Raw genomic sequence first — 22656 nt, forward strand, 5'->3', positions numbered from 1 at the left:
ATCTGTCCTGTGTGGCCTGCCTAGCCCCAAGACCATATCCTTCAATCACCCTTTCTTGGATTACACTTACCCAGAGCCTCCCCTATCTTCCTCCTAAATCCCTGAGCCAGTTTGGCAGCTGGAGTTCCCTGCCTGGCAATCCACAGAGATTTTAGGACCTTTTTTACCTACTACCTTGCTCCTGACTTTTTGTCTCTGGTCTCATTGCCCACATGACCTGAACTAAGCCTCTGTTGTGTTTCTCCATTCTCAAAACTGAGTGTTTTATTAATGGCTCTTCATTTACCCATGAGTACCTCGTCCCCCATGAACCATGGGCCTACTTGACTCCCCCACAAAGCTGCTCACATATGCTTGACCCTAATGCTGAGAGGACAGACCTGATCCCCTCATTGAATCAGCCCTAGGAGACTTAGTATGTCACCTCAATTTCTCCTTTTACTGAGGAGCAGATAGGAAGGCTGATGGGGACCAAGAAGGAGAACTGCGAGAAGGGAGAGTTCACTGTCCTAGGAAGTGTTATTCTCAGCATGAGAATAAACACAGAGAGTCAAAACCATCAGGAACGTCCCCCAAACCTGGCAGTAGCCAAGGAAGAAGGCGCCTCGGGGGTCACCTGGATCCTTCCAGGGAACACCTAACACTGTGACAAAAACTTGGTCAAAACCTGATCGCTGTCTCTTTACCAAATTCCTTTCTATTTTCAGATTTTCTTCTGCCGGGGCAAGTTACTTTTGGATTACCAAATCTGCCACGAGAGACCAAACAGAAAATCAAGAAGTGACTGCCCTTCATCCCTTCCCCAGAATCCTGGAGGTGAAGCAGCATTTCAGAGCATAAAGTGGGGCGCTCACCCTGCTTCTGCCTGGCCCTTTAGCTCCCAATATCAATGTTCATGTGTTGAGAACTATTGGGAGATGCAGTTACCAAACTGCACACAACCTTCTGTGATACCCTCAGCTACTCGCTGTCAACTGAATCTGTAGAATAGCTTGAGACAGTTGGGCTGTGCCAGGTTGTACTTCAGCACTGCCAGCACGTGGTGCTGCCTGGCAAGCTGCTGTCCCAGCTGTAGTAGTTCAAGTACATAGAACAGGGCACCTCTCCCACACACACCTGCGGTGTGAGTTTACATTCACAACTCTGTAAGCGACTACCAAAAACCACTGGGTATAAATGTCTGCACAAGCACAGTGTTGGAGGAGCTCCTCCACGCTGTTGGAGGAACAAGCTTCAGGAATACACCCTGCGTGACTGCACCTCACACATAATGAGTGGCTGTCACGCAGCTAAACATCTGCCTTGACCTGCTGCTGGTCCTGGACCTTTAAGGTTGTGTTTTCCACCAGCTGGGGAAGCAGGTGGCAGCCCTTTAGCTAATAGAGACTTTTATGAGATTATGAGTGACAAATGTGTGGCTGTGTGAATGGATAAAGGGAGGGCTTGGTGGGCCTAAGATCTTAACCTGGGCAAAGGTTGGGTTTCCTGGGGCGTTATGGCTCCCCTCACCCTCTTGACTCTCTGAGCATCAGGTAGGTTTGTTCTCATGAAAACTTTGTAAAGTCTTTTCTGGATGCCCACCCACTTCATGTGCTTGTACCTTGTGTGTCTGGTGTAGGCTTCTTCCTGGGCCTTCAGGCAGGCTGTCTTCTCCATCTGAGCTTTCCTGCTTCTTAGCCCTAGCCCAGAATAACTCACTGCATGAGGCTGTTGTTACTAGGGCCCCCCCCCCACCGTGTCAGCATCACAATTCATAGGCCTTTGCTTATCTCTCAGCCAACTTCCTGCCTCGAGTGTTGCTCTTTTTCATTCTTTTGTTCTCTCTCTCTCTCTCTCTCTCTCTCTCTCTCTCTCTCTCTCTCTCTCTCAGGGTTGTTTTTTTTTTTTTTTTTTTTTTGGAGACAGGTTTCCCTATGGAGCTGCAACAGGTCATCAGTAGAAACTATCCCTTGTATATTGTATATTGAATTGCAAAACGGACCATCAAGGAGGAGTAGGACAACATTGAGGAACCAGAGGGAGAAAGATCAGAGGTTCCTGCTCACAGAGAGTAGAGTTAGAAGATTCACCAGCGAGCGGAGAGCTCGGTGGAGTCCTCTAGGTTCGGTCCACAGACAGTTTGGCATCTTCTGTCAGGCAGAGGACCTGCTAGATTCCTGGAGAATTCCGCAAAGGGGTTTGCCCCAGAAGGTTTCATTCTTGTCCTCCTTAATTTCCTTTCCCTCCTGTTTAGGGTAGTCGGGTTGTAAGGAAGGTACATTCCTTTAATAAATTACTAATAAAATAGAATTGTTGAGAAATCAGAGCCAATAGTCCTGGACTCACTTTGCATACTAAGGTGGCCTAGGACTCAGACATTCACCTGCCTCTGCCTCCTGTGTGCTGGGATCACAGCCGTGCATCACTGGGCCCAGCTGCCTGCAGTCTTTCCCAGCCTTGTGAAGCATCCCTGTGTACCTTCCATGCCTAGGACCAAGCAGAGCTCCACCCTCCTTCCCACAAACACTGTTGTTTGAAAGTCCATTTCTCTGGTCTTCTGGCATTTGTATTCATGGGAAGGTTGCCCTGAGCAGGAACATTGTTGGTCCCTTTTCCTTGCAATGACACACTGTTCTGGTTCCTCGCTTTACTTTTTATCTTCTTAATTTTGCAACGTCATCTCAATAAATAATTGAGGCTGGCCACAGATTCATGGTGTTCCTACCTCTATAGAACTAGAATTATATGTGTGAGTCACCAAGTTCAGATTTGCAGTTTGCCTCTTGAATTTGATTGAGTGAGTGAGTGAGTGAGTGAGTGAGTGAGTGAGTGAGTGAGTGAACTTCCTAAAGGACACAAAAACACTGCAATATACTGTTGTAGAAAAACTCAGTTATTTAGCCAGAAGTTGCTGATGTGGCATGGCCTTTTCAGTGTTGGGGAATTGGGTTGTGGACCTTAGCCCTTTCTACAAACTTTGCTGCCTGCAGCCCCACATTCTAAGGACATAGCCTCTGCCCAGCCATTTCCAGAGCATCACAGTCCACTACCCTTCCCAACTGGATGCATTGCCGTGGGTTCCCAGTTCAGAATGGAGAAGGTCGCAGGTCAAGTTCTGCCATGTTCGTGATCCCAAGTGTTCATTAGTGTTGAGCTGAAATGCCAGTGTTAGTGCTGTATTGAGTGTGAGGAGCTCAGGGTCACTGAAGCTCTCAGCCAATCTCCTCTTTATGCCCTTACTCTCCCTGGAACCCAGAGAGGTCAGGTCCCTTTCCCTGGGCTGCCTGCTTGCTGGGAATCTGAGCCTGGAGTTAAGCTGCCCCCCGCTGCTTAGATTTGAAGACCTCACCCACTCTGTGGCTTATGGGTGTGGCTGGAGGGTTGCCTCTGCCTCTCTTCTGGGTGTCTGTGCTTCCCTTGCTGCCTTCTGCCTCCTCCTCCCTTCTAGAGAAGTTTTCATGGTCATCTACTCGTGGTTCTGGCTCTCTGACTGTGGGTTTCACGGTAGAAAATAGCTTCCTGTGTACGATTATCCTCTTTCTCATGTCTCAGTGCAACCTGGTGGGTGGTAGGACTTTGGACCCTGCCATTGCTTCTTGACCTGAAGACCGGGCGGGCGGCTTTGAGATGGGACTTTGAGGTGTATATTCTCATGTTTCTATCCCTCTTCTGGGTGACTCTGATACTAAGGCCGTCATTTTGTCTCAGAACATACAACTGACACAGAAGACATAGGAAGCAAAGGAAGCCAAGCCCTGCCTCAAAACGTGACAGCCTCTGAAGGCATGAAGGTACAAGGAAGCCACTACCTCCTGTCCTGGAGGAAACATTGAAACCCACTGGGTTTCCTAACCCCTCTCTTCTAGCAGCAATCCAATTGGTCCCACTCCGAGGGTCCAATTGAATAGCCTATTTGAACTTGGGCCAGTACTTCAGAACTGTTGGCTTGGGGCCAGTAGGTGCAAAGCCACACTGGCATTTGTGGGGTCTGGGAGCCCTGCACCAAGTGGAATCTTGTGGAGACCTGACCCAGAGCAAGAGCGGGGTCGACGAAGCTTTTCCTAAACCCTGGAAATCTCATCCTGAGATTGGCAGGAGTAGGGTTGCTCCCCCTGTCCCCCAGGATGGTGTGTTCCATCCCCAGGAGCCCTGTGCCCTGACCTTGACTCCCTTCCAGGAGTCCTGTAGTCCTGTAGCCAGATTACACTCCCCAACCTTATAAAGAAATGCCTGACAACATCCATTCCCTCCAAATAAGTAGCCTTTGCTCCACCATTAAACGAGCTGTCTCACTAAAGTTGTCTCCCAAGAGTCTGTTCTCACTCCCTTCTCCTCTCAGGCTCCTCTGATTGTGATCTCTCACACACACTGCTGCAGGAGTGGAAGTGGAGCCTGACCTCAGCTGGTGCCACAGCGTGGGGCACAGAGAACACCAGGGTGTGCAGGAGGAAGGTGAGTGATCCCACCCCCAGGGGACTGTGATTGGATCTTGCCTCCTCCTGATGAGGACTGGCAGTCTGTGCTTTCCTTCTCTCTCCTCCTTTAGTGTATGCTGTCCTGAGCATCTGGATACAGTGAAGTGGCAACTAACACCTTCCGGCCAAGGCTACTCGTTGGCACTCATAGAAGCTCCCTAGTCCTCTGCCTGAACCCTCAGAGCCTTCATGTGCATCAACCATAATCCTTTATCTTTTTCTCTCCTTAAAAAAAAAAAAACTGGTAAATCATCAACTAGTTACAAGCCCTTAGGGTGTTTCTGTTTTCTCTGAAATGTATTGGCAGATTTGCATCTAAGACTTTGGGAAGTCTGCCAAGGAGCCACACAGCCCCTGGGAACGTTCACCTCTGCCTTGGTGCTTCCAAATCTTCTCTATCCTGGAAAATACCTCATCACATTCAAAGCCATCACCAAGTAGTAGGCTGCAAGCCCTGCTCAAGATCCATAGCATGAAAATTACCCAAAGGGAACTCACCTCCTTTTTGGAAGAGGTCCTTGAGGCAGCCCTCTGGATGGCAGCAGGAGACATCTAACACATTGATACATGTTCTTGGGCCATTTATCTTGCCCACTGCCAAGACAGACAGGAAAGCTGCTCTCCCTCCATATTCTGCACATTAGAGCTGCTTCCACCAATGTGTGGATCCCTCTAAGCTGAGGACCACCAACGATGCTTCAATCCATCATCATATGACACTGATGATGATGAACTTCCTGAGGACCATCCCATAGTGGCCGCTGCAACAGTTGAAAAGGTTCTTTCCAATAAAAAAACAAATGACATTAATGGCAGCTGGAACTCGGAACCCTCTGGCTGCAAGATGCCTGTCAGGTCTTTGTGCTGAGGGCCTGCCAGCTGACACAGCAACCACAGCTGAAGCCAAAGAAAGATGGGCAGGATTCGCTGCTGCAGGACGAGATAGCACAACTGACCCAGAACTTAGGAGTTTTTTTTCTTCTTGATTTTTGTCGGAAAAAAAAAATTTTTTTTTGCTTAATAGCAGATATAACTCAATATTAAAGGTCCCTTCATGGGAATTTTTCCCTAATAGCAGGAACAACTCATTGTCAATGGTCCTTTCATAGGAGAAAACTGTAGGAGAACTAAAACTTCTAGTGCAAACCAAACACAAGCAAGGCCTAAAGCCAATGCTGTTTAACTATTCAAAGGTATTATTCATGGTAGAGATGATATCTTCGTGGGGGAGACTCTTTCACCATCCCCCATCCCAACTGGAGGACCAATTAATACATTCGCTATCCTCCCTAGGACTTACAAAACAGATTATTCCACCCACAGCATTCTTGGGAACAGAGATTTCTGTGACCTCAATGTGCCCTCTAAAACCCACCTTTCCTTCCCTCAGACCTCAACTCTCCCTTCCCTTCAAGGCTTTCGGAGAAAACTTCATTGTCTTCAACCAAGGCTTCCCCTCCCCACAGCCTCTCTTTGATCTGCTAAAGGGAAGAAAAACTCCTCCTCCCTTCCAGCTCTCTCTTCTGAGGCAGAAGAGGCTTTAGGGGTCATCAATGTAATCCTAGAAGACATGACACTCAGTAGGTCTGATCCAACAATGCCTGTGCAGCTTCCTACTTTTAACACCTCCCCCACTCTCTTGAGCACTGTACCAGTCTCAAGAGCGCTAGCTTGGCTCCACACCCTGGTGGGCAGTGCACCTAGAATTCTAACCGCGGTCCACGCACTTTCTGTTATGATTAGAAATGGCAGGGATGGAGCCCTGCAAACCTTAGGGAAACAACCTGACATCCTTGTCACCTCTTTTTTTCTCTCTGATACTCAGTGGCCACTCAGAAACCATTCCCACTTTGCTATTTGCCTAATCAGATCCACAGGACAAGTTGATAATGAAAAACCCTAATGAAAGATGGGATTCTGCCCTACCTCTGTGGCAGTGGCCGGTCTCCAACATAGGCTCTTTGAGAAGAAACTCGTCACCGAGGCTCCCTCAGTATTTGTGGAAGAGGAATGAGGGAGCTCTGGCAATAACATATATCCCCAGAGACGAACCCCTCCATTGTTCCATTCACAGAGTTCCACCATCACTCCCCCTAATATAAGAAACTAACTGCTATCTATTTAGCCCCCAAAGAAATCAATGTATCCTTTAGTCTTTTCTTAGATGGTGCCTATGGTGTTAATTTGCTTCCCTGGTTATCGAGTTCCTTTGTCAAATTAGACAGCATCCCACTATCCCCTCTCCTCATCCCTGTCTCCACCCTCTAACAGGAAAGAGCCACTCCCCTCTCCATCCAGCATGTTGGCTCTCACAGTCCCTTGCCAGGTCAGGTATCTGATGAACACACCATTGCTGATCAGACCAACTCTACAGGAGTTGAGTGAGCCGGTCAATTCCATTCCCACTTCCAATGTTAATCAGGATAGGCATTGCAGGTTCAGAGCCAAAGGGACCACCGCTCTGGTCAGGACACAAACTCCACCAGCTGAGCTAACAGGTAGATAAAGATTTGCCTCCATTACATCCAGCCACCTCATTCCTAGAACAACAAATCGACTTCTTGGCTGAGGTAGCCCTGCAAAAACAGAGGGCATTAGACTCGCTGTCCCTCAAGGAAGGGGGATTATGTATGGCCCTGGGTGGAGAATGTTGCATTTATGCCAATCATTCTGGGGCATTAAAATTACTTTTGCTAAATTCAAAACTGACCTCCTCGGTAGAGAACAGGAAAGACACCAAGGTATAAATTGGTTTAAAAAAAAATATATATATATGTAATTCGGTCTGCCCCCTTGGTTACCATCTCTGGTCACTGCACTAATGAGCCCTTCCTCTTGTCCTGCTCACCCCCTTCTTGCATATGCTCTACTTCTACACTCTGGTATCTTCCCTAGCACTGTTTCTGGGCCTGTACTCACTTGCTTCCTGAGAGTACAGCAGGAAATGGAGGATGCAGTGGGGTGTGGTGGTCAGATCACTCCTCCCTCCCTCCATTGGAGGTGCCCTGAACCAGGAGCCCTGCCTCAAGCCGGCCTGTGTGGCAGGCTGAATGGGCTTCCCTACGAAAATGCTATGTTCTGAGGTGCTAGAGCCCACACTTCTTTGTGGCCCCACAACCCGTAGGTTCAGTGTGGCCAAGGCTTTTTAGCTTATGGGGTGAGGACACTGCTGCTTCAGTTATCAGTTCTGTGGGCTGGGCCCAGTTAGCCTAGATGATGTAGCCTAGACTCTATGGTACATCAGTGTTATGAGGGAGGTTGCAGTCCCTCAGCGGCGAAATCAAAGCTGCCCATTGCTCCCCTCCTCAAAGAGCTGTCAGAGCCCCTCTCCTGATCACCTCAGCTGTCACAGAGAGCTGTCCCCAGTGATGACACCTTTTCTGGCTCAGCCTACTGCAGTCCATGGTGGGAGCATCTCCTCTGTAGGCTCTGTAGGCCACCCATGCTGCAGGGAAAGGGTTCCCTGGTGTGAACTGCCTTTGTAAACTTTGTAAACTCTGTAAATCCTCAAGGCAAGATAGTGGGCCAGACTCCTGCCTGAGGAGCTCCAGCAGCCAGGCCCCTCCCTGAGACCTCACTATCATAACTGTTTCCAAATTCCATAAAGATCATCTCCAGGCACTCAGTAGGACCCAGCACAGATTTAACATGAACTATCTGACAAAGCCCCCACCAATTCCTGAACAGGAAGGCCCAACAATCTCTGAGCTATCCAAGCTCAGGACTTAAAAATCCCACCATTCTCACTCTGGAAATCCCTGCCCTAGAATGCTGTGCTCCCTAAGATATGTATAAAGGCTTTGTCTGCTCAGTGTCCTGCTGCCTTCCCCTGGGAGCAGAGGCCACCGCTCCCGGCTCATCCCCCACCGGCCTTGGATTCATGCATCCAATAAATCCCTTCTATGAGATTTGCTGCCTGCTGTGACTCTCTCATTGGAAGAAGCCAAGAAGCAATGAAGAGAAGAGGTGAAGAAGATAAGTAGGGCTGAGGCTCCTCAGCTCCTCAGCTCAGCTGGGGAAACCCTCCCCTGGGAACCTCAATGCCCCTGCTCATGAGGCCTCCTCTCAGAACTGTGTACTTTGGGGGCTCTCAGGGTGGCCTTCCATTGGGGTACCCTCCCCTGTCAGAGATTACTGGGCTTCTGGGTCTTAGCCTACACTATCTAAGCAGGAAGGCCAAGAGAGGTGTTGGTCAGAGAGTTGGCGATGGCAAGTTCAGAGGGGGTTCTATGTCGGCCTCTGTTGCCCTTGCGGGTAGATGCCTCAGAATAAAACTCAAATGGCTGGAGAGTATTGGTGGCAGGTCTGTGATGCCTGCCGTGAAAAAGGGTTTGCTGCCTGAGGCAAGCCTGGAATGCACAGTGAAGCCCCATCTCAAGGTGAAAACCAAAGGAAACCAAGCTAGTAAGCTCCCCACTTTTGATTCCCTCATCAACACCCCAAAACATCCCAAAACAGCTGAAAAAAAGAAAGGTGGGAAAGGAGGGTGGGGGGGGGGAAGGAGAGCAAGAAAAAGGACAGGGAGGAGGCGGCCAGGGGGAGGGGAAGCAGTGTGTTTACATAAGATCTGAGCCAGCCAGGCTCACATGTTGCAAGGCAGGGAGAGGTTAGTTGCTCTTCAGCTAAGGGTGGGTGACAGGGAGCAGAGTGGTGACAAACACAGCTGAAGGAAATGTTGTGGCAGAGTGCTAAGAAGTGGCTGAGAACAGCAGAAGACCTAGTGTAAGAATCTTTCAACAGTGCATGTGTGCACTATTGATGCTTAGGAGACATATCTGAGCCAGAGACCGGCAGTCCAGCATTGTTAGGAAGCCAGCAGTCCAGTCCAGTAGCCAGCACTAAACAGACACAGAGACTCTGCGCAATGGCACGATCCTGCAGAAACAGCAGGGCTCTTCTGAATTGGCATGAGTCAGTGGAAGCAGCCAGAATCAGGCAGAGTACCACAAGAAGTTCTCTGGAACTTTTTCTCCCTGTGAAGTGAGGGACAGTTCTTGTTGAAATCTCATATGGTGCATAAGAGAATAAAAAACATAGGAAGAAGCGACTGTTCCTAATACCTTCCACAGAATCCTGGAGAGGATGTAGCAAAGTATCAAGTGTTGCTCTCACCCTCCTCTTGCCCAGCTTCTCCCTTGATGGATGTTCTTATGTTGAGAACTATTGCTACTAGATGCAGGTACCAAACTGTACACATCCCTCTCTCATACCCTCTGTGGCTCGCTGTCAAAGGAGAAGCTGCAGCATCGCCTGAGACAGTTGGTTGGGCTGTGCCAAGTTGTACCATGGTGGTACCATGCGGCACTATCCAGCAAGCTGCTGTCCCAGCTGTAGTAGTTCAAGTACATAGAACAGGGCACCTCTCCCACACACACTTGCGGTGTGAGTTTACATTCACAACTCTGTAAGCGACTACCAAAAACCACTGGGTATAAATGTCTGCACAAGCACAGTGTTGGAGGAGCTCCTCCATGCTGTTGGAGGAACAAGCTTCAGGAATACACCCTGCGTGACTGCACCTCACACATAATGAGTGGCTGTCACGCAGCTAAACATCTGCCTTGACCTGCTGCTGGTCCTGGACCCTTAAGGCTGTGTTTTCCACCAGCTGGGAAAGCAGGGGGCAGCCCTTTAGCTAATAGAGACTTTTATGAGATTATGAGTGACAAATGTGTGGCTGTGTGAATGGATAAAGGGAGGGCTTGGTGGGCCTAAGATCTTAACCTGGGCAAAGGTTGGGTTTCCTGGGGCGTTATGGCTCCCCTCACCCTCTTGACTCTCTGAGCATCAGGCAGGTTTGTTCTCATGAAAACTTTGTAAAGTCTTTTCTGGATGCCCACCCACTTCATGTGCTTGTACCTTGTGTGTCTGGTGTAGGCTTCTTCCTGGGCCTTCAGGCAGGCTGTCTTCTCCATCTGAGCTTTCCTGCTTCTTAGCCCTAGCCCAGAATAACTCACTGCATGAGGCTGTTGTTACTAGGGGCCCCCACCGTGTCAGCATCACAATTTACAGGTCTCCTCTTTGCTCTCAGCCAATGTCCTGCCTGTCATCTTTCCCAGCCTTGTGAAGCATCCCTGTGTGCCTTCCATGCCTAGGACCAAGCAGAGCTCCATCCTCCTTCCCACAAATACTGTCATTGGAAAGTCCAGTTCTCTGGTGTTCTGACCCTTGTATGCAAGGGAATGTTGTCCTGAGCTAGAAAAATGTTGGTCCCTTTTCCTGAGGACCATCCTGTAGGGACCTCGCAGCATTTATAAAGGTTCTTCCCAATTAAAAAAAAAGAAATGAAATTACTGGCATCTGGAACTCGGAGCCCTCTGGCTGCAGGATGCCTGTCAGGTCTTTCTGCTGAGGGCCTGCCAGCTGACACAGCAACCACAGCTGAAGTCAAAGAAAGATGGGCAGGATTCGCTGCTGCAGCAGGAGATAAGAACACTGGTCCAGAACTTAGAATCTTCTTGCTTCTTTGTTTGATTTTTGTTTTTTCCCCTATTATCAGAAATAGCTCAATATTAAAAGTCCCTTCATGAGAAATAGCCCAAAGTGGGACTAACCCATTGTCAGTAGTCCCTTCATGGGAGAAAAAAAATTTAGGAGAGATAAAATTCTAGTATAAAACCAAATGCAGTCAAGGAATAAAGTACAAAGCCAATGCTGTTTAAATTTCCAAAGGTATAATATGGATGATATTTTGGTGTGGGCAGAGTCTTTCACCTCTGCATCTCAGTTTAAGGATTTATTAATAACTTCTTTGTTGAATGATTATTAATATTTAATGTTGAATTATAATTTTTTATCCTCCCTAGGACTTAAAATTTATCATCAGATAAAACACCTTATTCTGCCCATTACATTCTTGGGAACAGAAATTCTTGTCACCTCAATACACCCTCTTAAACCCACCTTTCCTTCCCCAAACCTTAACTCTTGTTTCCCTTCAAAGCTTTCTGGGAAAACTTAATTGGGTCCGACCGTGGCTTTCCATCCCCACCACTGGTCCACAGCCTCTCTTTGATATCCTAAAAGAGGATGAAGTCAACTCCTCCCTTTGAGCTCTCATTTCTGAGGCAGTTGAGGCTATGGTTATATTAATGCAATCCTGAAAGACATGACACTTGCTAGGTGTGATCCAACAATGCCTATATATTAACTCTTCCCTATTCTCATGGGAGCACTGTACCAGCCCCCAAGAGGGCTGGAATGGCTCCTCACTCCAGTGGGCATTGTGCCTGGAATTCTGAAGTTGGTGCACTATGATGATTAGAAACAGCTGGGATAGAGCCCTGCAAACCTTAGGAAGAGAACCTGATAAGCTTGTTACTCCCTTTCTCTCTCTGATATTCAGGACCTACTCAGAAATCACTCCCACTTTGCTATTAGACTAATAGTATTCACAGAACTCACAGTCCTTTGCCAGGTCTAACCAGTATCTGAAGGAAACACTTGCTGATCAGATCACCTCTGCAGCAGCATTCCCAGCCTCTGCTGAGCAAGCAGACCAGTTCCATTCACACACATACAGAAATGTATGAGGAGGACTTGACGCTCATTTCCCCCATGCCCCTCTTGCTCAACCTCAGAGGATAATAAAGACACATTTCTCTTGTGCAAAAAAAAAACAAAACAAAAAACAAAACAAAACAAAACAAAAAAACCAAAACAAAAACCAAAAAAAAAAAAAAAAAAAACTATAGAAAGGACACATAAAACTCTAAAGGCCCAACTTAAAAAACAAACAAACAAACAAACAAAAAACCACCTCATCAACACAACAGTACAGTGACTGAATGTGTCAATGTGTGAAAAGATGGGATGCTATATTGAAGGGCACTCCTAGAGCTGCTCTGACCAATTGAAATGCAGCCCGGATCTTCAACTTATGAGAGACTGGCCTCCTGAGCCTCTGCTTTGGAATTAATAGCTGCTCATCTGGAGGCTATCGCACTGCTGGCTCTGGATATTGTCATCAAGGCAGCCATGACTGGGCTTTGCACATCAAAGGATGCTTCTGCTAAAATGCCGGGGGTGGGGTGGGGGCTCTTGTTGCCTATTATTTGTCTCTTGGCACTATTTCCAGCACTGTATAAAACTGAGAGGAAAATCTTTCTTCCTCTTATACATGAAGACAGGACTGGTCCATTGAACCAGAGAGGCAGGTTTGTGCCCTGGGTCAACTGTGAAGTTAAGGAAACACCGACGCTGAAGCATACGATTGCAAAAACCGCCCTTGTGCTGATTTATATGCAATGAGAAAGCTGCAACGAGCTGCAACTCAGCAAGCCACAAGGTGGTTTAATGCCATGTATGCAACTCTGCATCAAGGTTCCATGCCTCCTATCGGGATCCCTTGCTGCTAAAGCTGCAGCTTACCATGACTGGAAAAGCCTTGAGCTTTGCCCAAAACAGAGATCTCCCTTTCTCAGCTGGGTTCACTCTTCTCCGCCTGAAGAGCACAGATCCCCACACTCCTTACGCAAGGAATGTCTCAGTCAGTTTTTAGGGAATTTACAGGCTCAATTCCCTTTGTCCTGATAAGAACCCACCAAGCAAGCGCCTGTGATTCCTGAAATGCCTCTCCACATCAATGAAGAATCTCTGTGTCTTATTCCTCCAAGCCAATGATCTATACCCACCCTGGATATCCCTACCTTCTCCAAAGTTCTATGCAACCCTCATTCACCATGAATAAAATTGATCTGCCTCCCCAAAGCTGGTCCTGGGTGTCATGCCCAGGATCTTGTCACATGATCTTGATATATTTCTTAAAGCTATATTCAATATAGTGTCTGAACTTATCAAAGCGGCCAAAGCTCTAACAAGTCCACTACGTCTAGTAGCTGTATATGCTGAGATGACCATTTACTTCACTATATGAAATTTCATAGGGAAAAATCTTTCCTAAGGAGCATTTATTACCCGGGCTTGATACTGAGATCGAAGCCTTCCAAATGGCGGAAAGAGGACCTTAAAGCTCTTCATGGTGAGGCTATGTTCCCCTGCATCAAAGCCCTCCAAATGGAGAGGCGTGAGCCCCTCGCACCTGATCACTATCCTAATCTGTGTAAAGTGCAAACTTTAGGAAGAAGAAACTTGATACTACATTTAAGGGCTACAATTCCACCAAGGAGGGCTTGGAGCTGGGGGAGGGATGGGGCCAGCTCAGAACAAGAGTCGGGTAGGGGCATATCCAAACCCTCAAAAAACTCCAACTCTTCAAAACGTGGAAACAAAATAGTGTACACTAAAAAACGATATGAGAAATATAAGACAGGTGAATTTGTGTTTGATGATATTGATGAGACAGGATAGAAACATGAGCTAGAGAAAAATCTGTTGAACCTATATCACTTCAGGCAGGAATGAGAGAACCAATCTCTATTCTTTTTCCAAATATAACAGTTATTGGAGCTCATGATATGACTATCCTAGAGACAGGAGGAGGAAAAGGGATTCACTGGGAGGGCCCAGGAGCAGCGAGGCCACCCTGCTGCTTCAGAGGCTGAGGGAGCTGAGAAGGTGGTGAGATCCATGGAGGTGTGCGTGCCTCTTTTCAATGCCTAAGGGTAAGCAGTGCTGTCGGTGGGTTTTGCTGTGCCTGCTGGAGGCTCTGCCATTCAACACCGATCTTGGCCAGAGCACCTGCTCCCTCCTGCTTCTGGCATCCCATAACCTTCAGGCTTTTGGTTGTGGTTAGTAAATCTCTTATGAATTGTGTCCAAAAAAAAAAAAAAAATCTTTGTTTTGGCATTGGGGTACTGACTTGGCAGGATACAACACTCTCGTGGGTACCGGTACAAATCTAGAGAGATGGGTCTTAAAGTGCAGGCCCATCACTGTGAAATGAACAGGTCTCCTTCCGATCTTTCAGGGCTCAAGCGCTACCATGTTCCTCTCTACCCTGTCGTCCCCACTTTAGGACGCACATAGGTTAAGACAAGTAAACTTTGTCTGTGGTCACTCTGTCAGCTGCAGAGGCCTGGGAGGTGTCACCTCATTTCCAGACTGTTCTTCTCACCTTTGAGAGTCTTGCAGGGTACCAGGCAAGGGAGGTCAGAGGACTACCTGTCCATCTGAGGTCTTTAGACTCAGTTAGTGGTGAAGTTTATGGGCTTTTGGTCCAGCTTTCTCCTATGTCTAAAATATTCTTGTCTGAATACTCAAAATGCATTGGTTGTGCTTACAAGCCAACCCACTCCCACTTCTACCCAAATTCATAGAGTGAATCCCCCTTAACATTTGTATACCGACCCTTGGACATCTCCCGGCTTTTGTTTTCCTTACATGCAAATTTCACTCTCCTTCCCTGTCTCCCCCAACAGCTTGTGTCTGCCCATGACCAATGTCTTTCCTCTTAAGTTTTCTGGTATTAAAGTGTGCAACGCTTTTTTTTCTTTTTTTTTACTTTTATACCTTTTATTTCAGTGAAGGTTGATATGCCACAGTTAACTTCACCAACCATTTCTCTTGGCCACTTATACAGCAAAGAACTCAATTTTAATTTATTTGTTCATTTTTTCATCCCTATTGCAACTGCACTCCCTCTGGGTCCCCTCCCAGTCCCACCCTGACACCCACACCCCCCATACAGCCCCCCACCCCCAGCGTGTGCACCGCTCTTGACTGCCTCGATGTTGTCTCAGTTCTGAGGCACTTTTCCCTCAACTGTCTTCTTGGCAAAAATGAGTGTCTGACTCACATTCTCTCTCTGTTCATGCTCTGTATGTCCTAGGTGCTCCTGCTTTACAACCTATCCGGCACAGCCTACAGAGGACCCACCACTCTGGCACATACTTTAATTACCTCTTACCCAGAGTCTCCCTGAACTTCCTGCTGTTGCCTGCTTTCCCACGAATCACGGCCCTACTTGGCTTCCTCACACAGATGCAAGCCCAATGGTGAGAGGACAAAACCCAGCATTTCTTGGAGAAATTCTCACAATGACATTGATGTAGGATTTACTCTGTCATCTACTCAGTTCTTTTACCCGAATGCACATATGAAGGGCTGCTGGCAACCGACTGTTCAATCAGGCGAGCAGCACTTAGAGGAAAGAGCTTAGTGCCAAGAAAGAAACATCCCTAGCACAAGACAAGGAGGGAGAACTGAGCCATCCAAGAAGTCTTCTCAAACTGGGACAGCAGTGGAGGATGGGGTGGTCACCTTGGTTCCTCCATGGAACACCTGCTACACAAAGTCCCCCCATCAATGACCACCCAGACAACAGTATATAGCCAATTACAAGTCTTTATTGCACCTAGCTAGGACCACACTCAGGCATCAGGACCAAATATAAGTCCTGGATGTCCAGAGAATGATGTTTTTGAAGACAAAAAGTACATGCTAGCATCTTGCTCAGCAGCAACAGAGGAGCTTCAGAAAGCAGGCAGTTCGACTAAAGGTAAGAAAAGGGATTGGTTGGTAGGGGTTCTGAAGGATCAGGCAGTTTAACTGAAGCCAAGATAAATGATTGGCTGCTGAGGGTTCTGAAGGATCAGGCAGTTTAACTGAAGCCAAGATAAGTGATTGGCTGCTGGGGTTTCTGAAGGGGCAGGCAGTTTAAAGCTAGCTGGGGCATCTTGATATTGGGTCCTAAATTAGACATTAGTAATTTCCCATGATATTCTCCATCAAAAAGGTCAAATTCTGGGGCTGGTTAAGAGCATCGACTATATTTCCAGAGTATCCGGGTTCAATTCCCAGCAGCTGATGGCAGCTCACAATTGTCTGTACCTCCAGCAGCTTACAACTGCCTGTAAACTCCAAGAGCCAACACCCTCACACAGACAGACACACAGGCTAAACCCCAATGCACATGAAAAAAAATCTAAAAATTAAAAATTAAAATTAAAAGCCAAAAAGGTCAAATTCTAGTTAAACTTGAAATGGCCTCAGCAAGAATACAAGATAGAGGAACCTCTATACTGTCTTTGCCAGTCACAACCCGAGACTATGACAAATTTTTGAGTAAAAATTCTTTCCAAGTTAGGCATGGTGGCACACACTGTAGGTTACAGAACTTGGGAGGAAGAAAAAGTAGATCTCTGCGAGTTCACGTCCAGTCCGATCTTCTTCACAGGGAGTTCAAAGCAAGCCAGCCAGGGCTATATAGTGAGAACCTGTATTAAAAACAAGCAAAAACAACACAACTCGTCCCTATTTCTTGACACTATGCCCACTTTGCCCACAGATTCTTCACCTTTCACCCATGAGCAACTGTGTGCCCACCAAAGTACTTATGAACAGGAGGACCTACAACCATTACCTCTTTATTCCTGGTCCTTCCAAAGTCTGGACACAAGCCCTTGGGCAGTGTCATAGTGGTCCCACAGATGATGTACTCAAGCCATTGTTTCTGGCACTTAGCTTGACCAGCAGAAATGTCTCTGGGGTCCCTTTGGGAGGCTTCCAATGGACTAAACCTCTGAACCTGTAAGCCTGCTCAATTTTTTTTTCTTTGTAAGAGTTGCCATGGTCGGGCTGGAGAGATGGCTCAGAGGTTAAGAGCACTGTCTGCTCTTTGAGAGGTTCTGAGTTCAGTTCTCAGCAACCACATAGTGGTTCACAACCACCTGTAGTGAGATCTGGTGCCCTCTTCTGGCCTGCAGGCACACATGCAGGCAGAACACTGTAAACATAATAAATAAACCTAGAAAGAAAGAAAGAAAGAGAGCATTGGCTGCTCTTTAAAAAAAAAAAAAAAAAAAAAAAGAGTTGCCATGGTCATGGTGTCTTTTCACAGCAATAAAAACCCTAACACACCGACGTCATATGCAGAACAACCACCAAAAACTTTAAAAATGCATTTAAATGTTCATTTGGCATTCTCCCTGAATGCTATGTAGCAGAGGAAAACTGAGGTTCTTACAAGAGGCGGCGCGGCTGCACCTTCTGTAGACACCAACATGTGTGTGAGCTTCTCTCTCTACTGACTTCATCCAGACATGGAATAGTTGTGTGAGTGTGAGAAACAATGAGAGGAGATCTCGCAGGGTCATGTGGCCTGTATGAGGGGCTTCCAAAACAAGAAAAAAGTGAGGTCATCAGTAGGCAATGGCACTCCTATTGAGACCCCTGGGACAGGGGTATAGGAGGAGGTGGATGTCTCCTCCTACTAGAGGGATAGAGGAAGTGGGAAAGTAGATGACAAGGACTCCGCAGTCTATCAGGAATAATGATGAACAAAGGCCTAACAAGAGACAACTTGAGGCAGACAGCATCCATTTTGAAATTGTGCTTCAAGGCTTTCATTTCCTCCTAGAAGGGAAGACTTGGCAGAGGGCAGAGGAGGTGTGGTAAGAGGTCCAGGGAGCAGGCTGGTCACATTGCATCCACACTCAAGAAACAGAGAGCAAACAGAACTGGGGCTCCACTCTTAAGCCTCTAGTCTGCCTGCAATACTCGCTTCCTGCCATCGTCTAAAGGTTCTAAACTCTGGGACTCTCCACCAGTTCCACTACATGAGTACATGAGGTTATTCTCTTTCAAAGGCAGAACATAAGCTATGTTGCTTAGGGCCTTGTATAAATTGACTTTTAATGCTACGTAATGGAGTCTCAGTAGAAATGCAAGGACTCATTTTCTCATGTGATGCATTTTTATCATCCTTCTTGCACTGAAGAAGATAGTATGTCTTAATAGAAACTGCCTCCTCATCCTCATGGCTCTACTCTTCTTTCTTTCTTTCTTTTTCTCTCTCTCTTTCTTTTTTTTAAGATTTATTAAGTACACAGTGTTTTGCCTGAATATACACCAGAAGAGGGCACCAGATCTCATTATAGATGGTTGTGAGCCACCATGTGGTTGCTAGGAATTGAACTCAGGACCTCTGGAAGAGCCGCCAGTGCTCTTAACCTCTGAGCCATCTCTCCAGCCCAGACTCTACTCTTTTATTAATAAGTAGTTCAGTCACTGCACATGTGTTACCTCTAGTGATATCACACAAATGGAATTGAGAATCTTCATGGAAGCCACACAAGATGCACACATATCAAAGAATGAAAACTGGATGGAGGATACATTATTTTCTATGTTGAATGGCATACAAATGAGTGGAAAGTGTATTATGGGGGAAAAATCAGGCTTTCATAAACACTTGGCCCTGGTCCCTCTATATCCCCAGAGAAGACCAGGTGGACTGCTCAGGCAAAGAAAAACCTGGTTTCATGTCCAAAGACTCAGGCAATGGCTACATGGAGAGGAACTCAGTTTGTGAGGCATTAATATTGAAAGATGGTCTGCTTTTTGATACTAGACAATTTGATACCTGGCTTTGATCTACACAGCATCCTGGGGCAAATATCTTTTAGACAGGACCTGAGGACCATGTTTCAGAACAGTTGGAAACTTATGCTGACCTGACTTTAAAAGCAGACACTAAGTATGCAGGCAGGCTAACACAGACATCATTTAAAACCCTTTGTCTGACTCTGGTGGACCTGTTGCTGGAGAAGCAGACATACATCATAGAAGAACAGCCAGTGGCTTGAGAATTTGAAGCCATGGAGTTTATTAGAGTGTCAAGAATAGTAAGCTGTGATGTCTGTGGCAGTACCTTCTGCCAATCAGCTCCTGAGATTGTTATCCCACACGCCTTCTATTGATTAAGCCACTGAGGAACAGCACAGTTGTGTGCCCTTTGTTTGTGCTGGGTGAGTTACTGAAGCTGGGATGTCAAGTTTCCATCATAGTACAGATGCTGACAGGCCATAGAGGGAAACCATGCTGACCATCACAGTGTTGATGTTCAGCATTCAGGGTGTTCATCCTCTGTGAGCTCTGGGTCATCCCTGAAACCTGCCCTGAAGCCCATCAGAAATGCTGTGGTCTGTGTGTCCAACTGGAATAGTAACAAGAGTATTGCTACAGGATGTACCTGATGCCTCACCTCTGTGGAAATCCATGTGGAGCTGAGGTACAGACCCTCAGTGGTCAGCAGGCGAAAGAGCATCCTTATATGGACATTAATATGAGGTGGATGCCTGAACCTGGACATTCATTTCACATGAACATAAAGGAGGATCCAATAAAGAAACACCAGAAGTAGATATAGGTGATATGTGGAGGAGATTTTGTGAAAAAATATATAAATATACACACACATACATATCTACAATGACAAATAACAGTATCTGTATCTTCCACTCATCTAGTACCTATCAAAAGAAAATACATATCAAAAGAAAAATCATCAGTGTCAGCTCTTCCTGTCTATGGCATTAAATCTCTTTCTTTAAAACTTTCAGTATATTGTGTAGGTTCAGATCTCATAAGCTTGAGCTAGAGCCATGGAAGAGCAGTTAAAAGCACTTTCTGCCTTCCCATAGGAGCCATGCTAGGGTCCAAGGACCCATTTGGCCCCTCACAATTATATTTAACTGCAGTTGCAGGAGATCCAACAGGCCTCAAGTGCCAGACATGCATGCATTGCACATACATGCTAGCATGATAGTCACTCACATATATATAAATTGAATAAATATATTAAAGGCCATCTAGGTATGGAGCAAGAGATGACTCAGCTGATAAATGAGTTGCTTGGAAGAGCTGTCTGTTAGATTTCTGGAATCCATGGGAAGACTGTATAGGAGAATCAAGTCTATAAAGGTGTTATCTGACGTGCATATAAGTGCATGTGATAGGTGGACCTATACATTAATATGTGCCATAAAATGATGATGATGACAATGATGATGAAATTTCAAGATAAAACCATATATGTTCCTGGTGGATATATAACCTGTATATGCTGACCAGTGTTGGTTAAGTTTGTTTTGGCATCTATCAAGAAGGTAGTTCAACTCTCCTGGCTGCAATCTTCTCAGTAGGAGGGTCAGAAATCAGTCATCCCATCATAACATTTAATTCCGTGTTGACCCATTCAAAGATGGATGCTTAGTTTGCCTTAAGGGTCTCATCATTTGGAAGGAATCATGCTCCGTTTCTGATCTGTCATCGGCTATTCCCCTGCTGTCCTCTCCCCAGAGAGGAGGATGGTCTAGAGCAGCCACCCTTGCTGGTTACTCAGCAGCAGCCGTTATGCTGGACACACCTTGGGAAGAGACAGAGTGACCCTTGTCTGTGATCAGTGTAGCAGCTGCCGTGTCCTGGGAGGCGAGGACACAAATTATGACTTTTACCACCCTTGAGGGACTTGAAGTATACCAGGCTAGAGAGGTTAGGCCTGTTCATCTGGAAGCCTCGGACCTAGTGAGGGAGGATATAGTTTTTGTTTTTGGTTTTTTTGTTTTTTGCTTTGTTTTTGTTTTGTTTTTTGGTGTAGTTTTGGCCTGCTGTTCAAAGATTCTTGCTACAGTACATAAAATGCGAAGGATGGGCTTTCATGTCATGTCCTCTCTACAACTATGGTAGGTATCCAATAGAACTAAAACACCTGGGCACTTGGGCATCACCTCTCCGATGAACTCTGGTGCCACAGACTCAAACATGTCCAAACCTCACTTTCTATCACATTGCCATGGCTGCCTGAAGACGAGTTTTGTCTCCTGACATCTGAGGAGCTCCTGCGGGTTCCACTCAAAAGAGTTGGGAACTATGTCTTCAGTTCTGTAGGCCCTGGTGTGTAAGCTAAGTATTCTTTCCTGCAGTTGTCTTCCCAGGAGCCTCTGCAGTAATGTCATAGCCTTTGCTCATCACAGAGTGTGGTGACATGGCTCTCTCATTGCCCATGTGCTGAATCTGTCCTGTGTGGCCTGCCTAGCCCCAAGATCATATCCTTCAATCACCCTTTCTCAGATTACCACTTACCCAGAGCCTTCCCTGTCTTCCTCCTGAATCCCTGAGCCAGTTTGGCAGCTGGAGTTCCCTGCCTGGCAATCCACAGAGATTGTAGGACCTTTTTTACCTACTACCCTGCTCCTGACTTTTTGCCCCTGCTCTCATTGCCCACATGACCTGAACTAAGCCTCTGCTATGTTTCTCCATTCTCAAAACTGAGTGTTTTGTTAATAGCTCTTCATTTACCCATGAGTACCTCGTCCCCCATGAATCACGGCCCTACTTGACTCCCTACAAAGCTGCTCACATGTGCTTGACCCTAATGCTGAGAGGACAGACCTGACCACTGAAGCAGTCCTAGGAAGACACTCATTTGAGACTTAGCATGTCACCTCAGTTGCTCCTTGGGGCGCAGCTATGAAGGCTGCTGGTGACTGGCTGTAGGAGCAGGAGAACTGCATCAGGAGGGGAATGGTCATTATCCTAAGAAGTGTTATTCCCAGCATGAGAATAGATGCAGAAAAAAGGGTCAAAAGCGAAGAAATTTCCCCATCAAGTGGCTGGAGCAGGGAAGAAGGCACCTCGGATGGTCACCTTGATCCTTCCAGGGAATATCAAACATTGTGACAGAAACTTGGTCAAAACCTCACCGCTGTCTCTTGACCAATTTCCAGATTTAGTTTTCCCAGTAGAGGTCCATGTTGGATCATCACCTCTTCTACAGGAAGGCAAAAAGAAAACCAAGGAGTTCCTTGTTCTTTCCCCAGAATTCTGGAGGTGGCACGAGCGTTTCAGAGCATCACGTGCTGTTCTCACTCTGCTCTGCCCTCAGTGTCTGTGATGGATTATCCTGTGTTGAGAACTACTGGGAGATGCAGGTACCAAACTGTGCACATCCCTCTGTGATGCTCTCTGTGGCCCACTGTCAACCGAGAAGCCGCAGCATAGCTTGAGACAGTTGGGCTGTGCCAGGTAGTAAGTACATCAAGACTGCCAGCATGTGGCGGTACCTGGCAAGCTGCTGTCCCAGCTGCAGTGGTTCCTGTGCACAGAACAACGCACCTGTCCTGCATACACCTGTGGTGTGAGTGCCCATTCACCTGGTACAAAGCACTTCTTTCTAGAGGAGCCGGGGTATCTCTGTGTAGCCTTGACTGTCCTGGTCTCGCTTTGTAGACCAGACTGGCCTCGAACTCATAGCCATCCGCCTGCCTCTGCCTCCCGAGTGCTGGGATTAAAGGTGCATGCTGCCACCACCACCAGGCTACAAAGCAGTTCTTTGCAAGCTAGCCAGCAACCGCTAGGTACCAATCTCTGTATAAGTTGCCCACCACCCTGTTGGAGGAAATGCGCCCTGCATGACTGCATCTCATACACGGTGAATGCGCGTGACCTGCTGGTCCTGGACCATTCCGGTTGTGTTTTCCACCAGCTGGGGAAGCACGTGGCAGCCCTTTAGCTAATAGAG

This window comes from Acomys russatus, chromosome 14 (genome assembly GCF_903995435.1).
Source record: "Acomys russatus chromosome 14, mAcoRus1.1, whole genome shotgun sequence".
NCBI lineage: Eukaryota > Metazoa > Chordata > Mammalia > Rodentia > Muridae > Acomys > Acomys russatus.